Below are 10,125 nucleotides of genomic sequence, written 5' to 3'. Positions count from 1 at the left end.
ATTTCCAAAGCCTCCCCAGAGGCTCCAGAAGTGGACCCTTCTAAGCACTGCTGTGATCTTCAGGACCAAGTTGTCACAACTCACCAATCATCCCACCTCTCCAGAGGCTTGGCTTCTGCATGTCTACAGCGTCATTCACGTATTTCCCCAATCTTCTGTCCTCAACACAATGACAGGCCAGAGCATGTTGTTAAGAATGTCCGTACACAAGGGGCGCCTGGGGGGCTCAGTCATTAGAGCATGCGACTCTTGATCTCAGGGTCATGAATTCGAGCCCCACGCTGGGTGTAGAACTTACTTAAAAAAAAAAAAAAAAGGAGTACCAGGGCACCTGGGGGCTCAGTCGGTGACACGTCCGACTTCGGCTCAGGTCACGATCTCACGGCTCGTGAGTTCGAGCCCTGCGTCGGGCTCTGTGCTGACAGCTGAGTCTGGAGCCTGCTTCGGATTCTGTGTCTCTGTCTCTCTCTCTGCCCTTCCCCAACTTGTGTGCTCCACCCCTCTCTCTCTCTCTCTCTCTCTCTCTCTCAAAAATAAACATTAAAAAGAAAAGAATGTCCGTCTGTAAGCCCCACTTACAAAGACACAAGTCCTGCCCAGCCTGACACACCCTTCCCTCAGTACAACCCTCCCCCAACACCACTCAAAGCTTCTCTCCTAAGAGACAAGTGACCAAGTACAATCTCCGTAATTTTTTTGTCACATTCAGTTATGAGTTGGCGGCTTGCCTGGAACCAGCTAGGACATCCTCCCTCTGGGGGAGGGCGAGGCCTGAAATCAGTGCTCCCGGACGAGGTTATTAGTACAAAGGCCAGAGCGATGCCAGTTAAGCAATCTGAGTCCAGATTTCTGTCCAGTATGTTTTGCCCCAGAAAACACCGCCTCAGATGTATTCCCCGGAGCCTTGCGGGACGGGCCTGCCGAAATCAAGCGTGTTCTAAGAGCAGAGTCATTCTCAGAGCATCGAGAGCGGGCCTCACTTGTGTTTCACGGATGCCTGGCGGCCGAGCAGGCTTACAGGAGCAGGGGCGTGGCTCCGGGCACTTCTGGGGGATGCACTTGATAGGAAGTCTGCTGTGTGATAAGAAGCCAGGCAGTGAGCGGGGGACAGCGCTCCCCTGGGGGACATTAAAGGCGGGGTTGTTCTGAGAAGGTCGGTGAACCTGCCTCCAGCTGCTATGAGCTAATCTCTTAAGGGTTCGGATGCAGGCATCCTCGGACAGGAAGTACTTCGGGGAGTATTTGGGGCGAGGGCAGGGAGGCGCAAAGACAAGATGCCAGACCGCGCCTCTCACACCTGCCCTTGGACCCCGTGGGTGGGGATTCCTCCCCGTGCCAGGGGGACGCGACCTCAGACCGGGCTCCCGAGCCCCACGGCAAGCTTTCGCGTGTGCTGAGAGGTGCCGCTGAAATCGTCACTGTCGTCATCTGGCATTTCCTTCGAAGTTGAAAAGCACAGGGTGCAGCAGCAGGGCCGCTTGGAGACCATCAGGCCGTGGCCCACGCAAGGGGCCCGGCCCCGCCCCGGTGCCCCCGGCCGGCCGACGCTCTTCGGGCCCCTGTCACCTCAGCGGAAGGGAACGCGAATAACTCATTGTGGCTTTTAGGGAGAGGGTTATGGCAACGCACCGTGGCCATGGTAACTCTATCTGCCTGTTACTCCCCTGAAATAAACCGGAAGGTCGGCACTGGAAGGAAAGTTAAATGATTAAGTAGATAGAATGCTTTCGTTTAAAACAATCCCTTTAATTCGATGCGATAAGCATCGTCTTTTATTTTTAGGTAGTGTCCACAACCACAGGCAAGAGAAAAGAAAGAAAAACGGGTTGGATGAACTACTCCAGCTGCAGGGATGAAATGGAAGTGAAGCCCGGAGGCCCAAGTGCCAGTTTGCGGGACGCCTTCAGAGGCCTCTCGCTCTGCCCGCTGCCGGGGGTTCGGGCAGAGCGCCCCGCCTTCTTCCCCGAGGCTTCGGCTTCTTCCCTCCGCTCACAGGAGCCCGGGCTCAGCCCAGAGCCCGGCTCGAGCACGCTGTTACAACCCAAACCTGACAATGGAAAGTCGTGAGTCATTTTTGCGCTGACAACAATTATGGGATCGAAAGCCAGGACTCACCCCCTCGGTCAATTCTCACGCCGGCTTCAAGGGCTCCCCGGGGAATGTGGCTCTAAGTCAGCTTGTGGGAAAAAGCGTCCCTTCCCGGGGTAGCGAGCGGTTTCCACATCCCCGCCGGGCCCAGCACCACCCCGAGGAGGCCAAGGAGAACGACTACCAAGCTGCCCTCCGGTCCCACAGCCGAGGCCCCAACGAACCCCGACCGGCTGAGACAAGAAAGTTTGGTCCGTCCAGGGCCTCTCAAACACCCCCCTGGAACCCACCCAAAGCTCTGGAAGGTCTTCAAAGGACCAGACGTGTCAGAGCAGCTCCGTCCCGCAGCACTGAGAGCCCCAGTCTTCGGACCCGGGGAGCTGTCTGGGCTCAAGGGGTTAGCAGCTGTTTGGACGGATGGGAAGGACATTCACGTAGAGGCCAACAAAAGCCAAGTGCAGAGCCGGGAGGTCCGCCGTGCAGGAGGCAGTGGGAGGTGAAGGCCACAGCCGGATCGGGGCCGTGTGCCCAGTCCAGAGGCGTGCCGTCCGGACTCCATTAACGTATCGAAATACCGACTCTGCGAAGGGGCAGTGAGGGTCTAACTTTGCTGCACTCGAGGCAAGGCAGGGGGAAGGTGAGAGCAGGCCTGACCTGGGCCAGTGACCCAGGCTGCAGCCAGGGTGCCTCACTCTGGACCGCTGTCCCGGCGAAGGCCAGCGAGGAGCCGGGCGAGGGTCTGGGCAGTGCAGGCCAGGGTAAAGGATGTTCGTGCAGAAATGTTTATTGGGGCCCCAAGGCAACTGCACTGGTCACTGCGGATGAAAAGATCACTCTATCACCTGACTCATGACACGGGCTGGGGGCGTGGTGGGTAAACAGAGCGTATGACGCGGTAAGTTCTAATAAAGGGGAAATACTAGGGACCCGCAGGAGGCTGCCACCAGGCTGAGGAGTAGGGGGCAGAGGGGAGAAGCAGTGTGCGGGACGAACGGCCCAAGCGACATCCGGGCAAGAGCTCAGAGGTCAAATGAGAGAGCGGCCGGGGAGGGAAGTCACGAGCGTTACTTCGCAGGGAGTTGGCCGGGAGCTGTGAGACACCGGGCTGGTTGGAAACATCTCCATCGGGAGTTGGCCTCCCACCCTACAGTCAGCGGAGCCGCCACGGAGGTCGCTAACTGGGCAGGTAAGAGAGAAGTCTGCACGCTAGAAATCCACATGCAGGTTATGGGACAAAGCCGGGGTCGATCTTCCTCAAGCATCCTCAGGAGACGAGGACCACACAGCAGGTAGAAAGCCACTGGTCCACGCGATCAGCTCTGCGGGAGACTTTACGAGGGAAGGGAGGGCATCCTGGGCCCTCCCTCCGCAGAGGGTCCAGGAGGGGCTCCGTCCAAAGGCTCATGGCAGGCTCGGAAGGAAACCCACAAAAACGGCCGTGGGTAAGGTTAAAAAATAGCAGGCGTGGGGAGCATTTCAGCCTCGGAGGGCAGAAGAACCCCATCCCAGAAACTCATTCCTTCGTTCACGGTGGTCAGGTGACTAAGGACGCTGGGCTCCATCACCGAGACCTTGATCCTCGTCTGCTCCCCACCGCTCGCCGGCTTTGTGACCCAGGGCGCACGCTTTCCGTTCCGCGCCCTCCTCTAGAAGATGAGAACAACTCTTCATACCTTGAGCGGTGGCCCTAAGGACTCGGACACAACGTAACCCGTCTACCATACGTAGTAGGAGCCCCCAAAATGTCAGCTGTTGCTTTTCTCCCATTAAACATTTACTGAGCACGCTGGCCACCTGCTCGGGATGACAACAGTGAACAAAAGAATAATTAAAAAAAGCAAAACACCAAAAACGGTTCTTGCCTCGGAAGGCTCCCAGTCTATCAGCCAGCCCACACCCCTGCCGCACGCTTCTTCGGGTGCCCCAGCTCCGCTCCGGGTGACCCCACGGGATGCCAGGCAGCCCGGCCCAGGTCCCGTCTGCAGGTAACCTGGCCTCACCGGCCCCACCGAGAGGGTTCGGATCCAAGGCCAGGCCAGCAACCTGGGGGAGGTGGGGACCTGCTTCCTATAGGGCAGACCCTGCCCAGTAACCGCCCTACACTCTGCGTCGACACTACTCAAAATCAATGAGTGAAAAGAAAATGATCCCCAGGCCTTGGAGTAAAGCCCACTCTTTAAGGCACCTACAACCCCTAACTGAAAACTCCCCTCCAGCTACAAAAAAATAAGTTCAGTGAAGGTCTCCCTTAAATGCCATGCAGTCACCTGGCACCAAAGGTAGGAAAGACCGGCTCTGATACCGACATCCTTCCCCGGTCACCAAAACAACATCAATCTGATCAAATCCAGGGACCTCCAAGTTCCCGAGTAGCCAACGACCCAGGCTCGAAGGTCCTCGTGAACTCTACGGCGTCCATTCTCGTCTCTCGTCCCGTGCTCTCCCTCCTATCATCTGCACGACACCCGAAGTATGTCAGAATCAGCCTGATCGGAGACCGCTGGAAAATCCAGGGTGAGGCTCCCGCTATCTCGACATCCCCAGGAGGCGTCAAGTGACGTCCTGCACTCTGCGTGGTGTTTGTGACCCATTCTCACCTCAGCCAGAAGGAAAAAAATGAGCCCGAACAAGGTAGGAGGAACCATTTAGTTTAGGTAATTAGGAAGTCCTTCCAAAAGCCTAAATGAACTCACAACAGACACTGTAGAATTCACTTCTCCACCCATCAAGAGGGTAGAAACATCTAGTCTCTCAGGCCTCAGATCCATACAAGCTGATGCCATATGGAATTTCCCGGATACACCTACACGGGAAAGATCAAACAGACTCTCACTTGTAATATATATTTAAGCCCTTTTCCTGTGGCACTTCAAGTGAATAATCCTCGTACGTCCCAAGAAGGAATCGGCCCCCGTGCTACTAAAACCACTTATCGTATCTAAAAGGGAAGAAGCCAGACCTGCAGTTTTTGCAGTTAATTGGGTGTAACGCTAAAGGATGGCGTGCCCAGAAGACATCTCCATCGGAAGACAAAGCATCTCGAGTCGATTTTGAGGGCGACAAAGGAGGGGGCTTCTGGGATTGTTGCTAAGAATAGCCGTGTGGCTTCGTCATTCTTCTCAAACAAGCTGATATAAGGAACATGGCGACCATCAGACCTGCTAAACCTGACACTGTTCTAGACCATTGGATTTAAAGCCATCTTCTGGGACTCCCCCTGGTCACTAGCACGTCTGTCTGATGCCCATGGCACGACTCCACTGAGAGATGCTCTCATGGAAAATCAGGACAGGTGAACTACCAGATGATGCCCTCTCTTGTCATTTCAACAGATGACCGTCCTACCGTCACTAACGCAAAATGCCCACACACCTTAGAAATGAAATTCCGAGTGGCAAAACCAGAACTACGCTTACGCTTTCAGAAACACCTTTATCAGGGAACTTATAAGGGAAAGAATGTCCAAGTAAAATCTAGCCTCCAAGGAAGCTTTTAGGGCAATCGTGCCAAAATCCTACCTAAGGGGTGGTGCTCGAATGACGCGCCGATTAATTTTAGAACAGGAAGCGGATGGCCATCAAACAAAAAGTGAAGTTGAAGCCGGAAAGGCACCAGTAAGCACTGGATGGACGAGGTTCCCTGCAGCGGTTCTGGAATTTCTGGAGGTTTGACATCCATCTGGGTCTCCCGAGAAGCTGCCGAGTAGGAGTGTCTGGCTGGTTAGCTTGGCAGAGTCTGCGCCTTGATCTCGGGCTCCTGAGTTCGAGCCCCATGTTGGGTGTAGAGTTTACTTATGATAAAAAGCTCTTAAAATTTTTTTTCAACGTTTATTTATTTTTGACAGAAAGACAGAGACAGAGCACGAGAAAGGGAGGGGCAGAGAGGGAGACCCAGAATCCGAAGCAGGCTCCAGGCTCCGAGCTGTCGGCACAGAGCCCGACGCGGGGCTCGAACTCACGGACCGTGAGATCGTGACCTGAGCCGAAGCCGGACGCTCAACCGACTGAGCCCCCCAGGCGCCCCACCAATAAAAAGCTCTTTAAAAAAGTGACTGATAGGGGCGCCTGGGTGGCGCAGTCGGTTAAGCGTCCGACTTCAGCCAGGTCACGATCTCGCGGTCCGTGAGTTCGAGCCCCGCGTCGGGCTCTGGGCTGACGGCTCAGAGCCTGGAGCCTGTTTCCGATTCTGTGTCTCCCTCTCTCTCTGCCCCTCCCCCGTTCATGCTCTGTTTCTCTCTGTCCCAAAAATAAATAAACGTTGAAAAAAAAAAAATTTAAAAAAGTGACTGATAATATAGCCAAGGCGATTAACCAGTGATTTCTCATTCGATTGGTATCTTGAGTGCCATCTGAAATACAGGCAAAATGGGACAGAGTCAGAAGCTATGAACTCTTAGTCGAGGCCCTGAGATTTCTGAAGTGTTTCAGGGCACAATGCTCGGTAACCTTGAACGCACAGCCCACCCGTTTCTCTTCCTGAAACACAGGATTTTGAAAGTTCTCTGTGTGCCCCACTTCTGCATAACCTGGATACATGTAGTTATTAATACAAGCAAGTGGATTCATTTTTAAATTAGGCTAGCAGGGGGCGCCTGGGTGGCGCAGTCGGTTAAGCGTCCGACTCCAGCCAGGTCACGATCTCACGCTCCGTGAGTTCGAGCCCCGCATCGGGCTCTGGGCTGATGGCTCGGAGCCTGGAGCCTGTTTCCGATTTTGTGTCTCCCTCTCTCTCTGCCCCTCCCCCGTTCATGCTCTGTCTCTCTCTGTCCCAAAAATAAATAAACGTTGAAAAAAAAAAATTTAAATTAGGCTAGCAAATCTCAATTAGCATTCAACCTCCTCCGTGAAGTCTGAAATGTCTGACACTGCGGTTTGAAGAACTTAAGACCAGGGGCGCCTGGGCGGCTCAGTCAGTTAAGCGTCCGACTTCGGCTCCGGTCCCCATCTCGCGGTTCGTGGGTTCAAGCCCCGCATCAGGCTCTGTGCCGACAGCTCGGAGCCTGCAGCCTACTTCAGATTCTGTCTCCCTCTTTCTCTATCCCTTCCCCATTCACCCTCTGTCTGTCTGTGTGTCTGTCTCAAAAATAAACACTAAAACAATTTAAAAATTTAAATAAAGACAAGCAATGTTTCAAGGTGCCTGGGCAGGCGTGGGCAGACGGACGAAGAGGCAGGGCTATGCTCCCTATCTGGGATGTCCTTGAGCATAGCACAACATAGCAGCTGTGTCAAATTAAGTGAAGGGTGAAGGAAAGAATACTAAGGGAAACAGACTTGCACATAAATGTTTTAGATGATACTCCCAATGACCCGATGGAAACAGAGTAAGGTCCACGGAGCTCATCACGTGCCGACACTTCACGGCAATTCATCAGAAATATTTAACTTTTACAATGGGAAAACAGAAGCACAAATGTTTAGATGACATGCCCAGCAAACACCTGCCTACCTCCCAAGACCGCCGGAAGGACCCAGCGACATAGCATACGCAAACTTGTAAGTTGAAAAGAAGTAAAACACAGTAACTGCCTCAGCTCCCACAGCAAATAAGGCCGTAGTCCGGTCACGGTCACTACGTGCGTCTCCTAGAACAATGCTTCTCAAAGTTACCGTGTCCACAGATCACCCCGGAGTCCTTGCCAAAGAGTAGATTTCTCATCGGGTAGGTCGGGGGTGGGGGTGGGGGTGGGGAGATCCTGCTCCCCACCCAGTTCCTGGGCAAGGCAATGCCAGCCCCCCGGGACCACCCTCGTGAGGAACGAGGCTCTGAGAGGTCACCCCGGTTCTTGGTGCAGGACGGCTCCGGTAGGACACATTCCTGAGTGCACTGCAGGCGTGAGCGTCCCTACCGTGGGCTTTGGAGAAAGTCGGCATGCTTCGTTTGGTTCTGAACTTTAACTTTAAACTCAGTAGCAAAGTGTCCTTTCTCGGGCGGCCCAAGAGCTCAAGGGTTGATTTTTAATTACGGTGTCTGCCAGGCTCTAGTTTTCTAGGACGAGAGTCGGCAACATGCAAAAACCCAGAAAGCTGATTTGCCAGTGTGCTATCCTAGACTTCAGCTCCTCTCCAAGGGGGGTCGGAGGAAGGGAAGAACTCTGTCCTCGTAAACACGCCCCGACACACACAGCAAAAGAAAACCCTGCCAGTTTGGAACTAAATTTGGACTAAATTATCTTCTCTATCGGAAGAATCGGGCTCAAAATATCCAGGAGGGGGGAAAAAAAGAAAAAACACCTGAGCAAACAAGAAACTTGCAGAAATGCAGCTCCCTCCTGATACAGAAGCACTCCGGTCTCACGGAGTCTGGCTGGGAATAAAAAGACACCAGCAGGGTCTGCAGACCGGTGGTCGTCCAGGCTGCGTGTGCATCAGAATCAGCTCGCTGGACAAAATTCAGATGCTCCACCCCCAGGGTTTCCGATCGATCGGGGCGGAGGGAGGGCGCAGAAAGGTGCTGAGAAGGCCACTGCCGGGGTCCCCAGACATGGCCCGCAGCACAGAGTCTATGCAAGGGGGAGGCACCACGTCTCCCATACAGCCGCACCCCGGCGCCCAGCACAGGGCCCGGCACGCACCGCTCGCCCCCAACAAGTATTTGCCGAACCAATGCCTGTTCTAACTTTCACTTCCAGAAACATTTTCCTGCTCGCCTATATACACTTGCACTTTGAAAGCCAGTTACACGTTGTCCCAGGCATGACAGCCCGTGACCCGTAAACGGGGACCTGTAAACGAAATCCATCCCAATCACAGACACTAGTATCACTTTTCCCAGACACTCTCCAGACGGTCGGCCTCTGAGCCTTCTCCCGCTAAAGCGGAAACGCACACACAACTCACCGGGCCGGAGGACCCCAAAAAGAAGGACCCTACTCGGGTAAGACAGGTCAATTCATTTCACGCATGCTCGGGCAAAAACGAAATCTTTCATCAAGACAAGAATTTGCTGGGAGAGCACACAAATATCTGCGTCCCCCTCGGAAACCCAGAGATGGTGCCGGACCCAAGATGCAGCCCCGCAGGACGAAGTGCAGGGGTTGGGGGGGGGGGCGGCGTTGCGGATTAACTCCCTAACTCCGAGCTCTGCACAGAAGGGGCTGCGGCTGGCGCTCTTCAAATCCTCTGCCTGATCTGCACGTTACCATAGCCACCGACCTTCCGAAAAACAGGTGTTTCTGTTAAAATTAGCTGTTTCAAACTGTTCGGTGTTCTAGATCCCTAGATGCCAGCTTTAAAAAAAAAAAGCGTTCACGGGATAACCAATCAGAGGTCACCGATGCTTCCGGAATCATAGTCTTTAGATCTTCCTGAGAAACATCTCCCCTAAATTAGGAGAAAGGGGGGGTGGGAGGAAAGAAACTGAAGTTGGGGAGAACACACACACCACACACACAATTTCTCTAGTTCCTCACGTCGACCCGGAACGAATAACAGGACGAGGCCATGCTTAAACCAGCCAAGGAAAGACAGCTTTTTTTTCGGGTTAAGTCTTGTGTTTGAAAGCCTTTTGTCCCACTTATTTGCCTTGACTGTCATAAATAATGGCTTTTGTTCTAAGACTTTAGGCATAATGATTTCCTTCTCTCCCGAAGATCCAAAGGAAGGTTTTCAACATCCCCGGTCAGGATGGATGGCCCCATTAATCCTGGGTAAGAAAACGTGCCCTTGGATGTCAAAACAGCCCAAGGATGAGGTCTTAAGTGAACTCTAATGTGGTTTAATTAAAACAAAACAAAACAAAACAAAACCAGGCCACTCTGATTTTAGTCCTGGAACACCAGTGATCTCTGCTGACCTCGTTAAACCCAGTGAACTAGGTCTGAGATATTCCTTTTTTAAAAATCAGGGCTATTTTAAAAACAAGTTTAGCAAGCTGGTGCACTGAAAGCTGAGATGACAAGAGGCCCTCGCCTACAGAAGCAGCACAGACACAGAGATGCACTGTGTTCCTTGTTCTCGTTTCCCGAGAACCTGCTGAACAAAATGCAAGAATTCATTTCGAGCCACCTGCTGGAAGAAAAATCCCAAACTTATCTTA

The 10,125-nt window shown here is 53.3% G+C and overlaps 1 long non-coding RNA gene across 1 annotated transcript; it reads right to left on the bottom strand.

Moving 5' to 3' along the window:
- Positions 1-1,722: 1,722 nt before the first annotated feature.
- On the bottom strand, positions 1,723-5,907 carry LOC115515430. Its single transcript, XR_003969267.1, has 2 exons — positions 3,148-5,907; positions 1,723-2,903 (listed from the first exon to the last, which is right to left on the bottom strand). It is a non-coding gene; the product is annotated as an uncharacterized LOC115515430 (long non-coding RNA).
- Positions 5,908-10,125: the final 4,218 nt, after the last annotated feature.

This window comes from Lynx canadensis, chromosome B3, assembly GCF_007474595.2.
Source record: "Lynx canadensis isolate LIC74 chromosome B3, mLynCan4.pri.v2, whole genome shotgun sequence".
NCBI lineage: Eukaryota > Metazoa > Chordata > Mammalia > Carnivora > Felidae > Lynx > Lynx canadensis.
Note: the sequence above shows the minus strand (reverse complement) of the source record. Positions and strands in the feature narration are given on the sequence as shown.